Here is a 1,076-nt window from a genome sequence, read left to right on the forward strand (position 1 = left end):
CCCTTCCCGGCCTCAGCTGACCCCGCCAGGCATCCTAGAACATATTCCGTGGCCTATCAGACTGTACCTGGGCTAGGGGAAATTCCTGGGTTACTCTGCTTGCATCCCCAGGACACGGCGCAATTTTGGATGAGGAGGCTCTGTGCAAGTGTGGCAAACCTCGAACAATCTGGCAACTGGGGAACAACAGCTTCCTCTAGCACACCTTTTTTTACAACGACCTGTCAGAAGGGCAGCAAGCTGAGAGGGCTTCCCTCTCTTCCCAGTTCTGGACACCCCAGGCCCTACAGTCAAGCCCCGCCCACCTGCCTCCACAGGCATCCCTTGGCCAACTTTTGGGCCTAAGGTATATTACTCATTCTGGGGACGCCAAAGAGGCAGGAGATGCTCTACCTACACCTCCCTGAAGACAGACAGAGAACTCCAAGGTTCCTCCTACCCCAGAGATTGGCCCCAAACGGGATGCCAGTGTCTCCCTTGCCAATGTACTTCTCCCTTTCTGGGGAGCTGAGGGAGGGGCTGAGGGAGGGACTTTCTAGGGTGGGGAGCTGAGGGAGGGACTCCCTAGGGCATACTAGGGTCTAAGGTACTGCTACCAAAGATCATATTGACATGTTGGCAGATAGAAATGGAAGATAGCTAAGGGAGCGCTGGCTTTCTTAGAGAAAGAGATTTTCTCCCAGTTAATAGTACATAAAACAACAGCTTAAAAATGCCCGTGAGTACCAGGGGTTGCTACTATTAGCGTATTCCTGGTGTAGCGGTGTCAGGGCCTTTTGTCACTCTCAGGGGCTCGCCCTGAGCCCCGCAATCCTCTTTTGCAGCAGACTCCCCCTCACTGGTGTGGGTCAGGCTCGCTCTCCGTCCCCCGCCTGCGGCCAGGTCCTTGGGGCCGAGTAGAGCAAGGCACGGTCGTGCGCGTGGGGGAGCCGGGGCAGGGTGAGCGCGGCCAGGAGCTAGCGCTGCTGCGGCCACGGGAGGAAGGAGGCGGCGGGGCGGAGGAAGGCAGCGGGGCCCAGCCTGACGCAGCGGCGCGGGGAGCGGCGGAGGGCACCCGGAGGGGGGGCCGGCCGCCC

The sequence above is a fragment of the Tupaia chinensis genome, unplaced genomic scaffold (assembly GCF_000334495.1).
Source record: "Tupaia chinensis unplaced genomic scaffold, TupChi_1.0 Scaffold000147_1, whole genome shotgun sequence".
In the NCBI taxonomy this organism is placed as follows: Eukaryota; Metazoa; Chordata; class Mammalia; order Scandentia; family Tupaiidae; genus Tupaia; species Tupaia belangeri.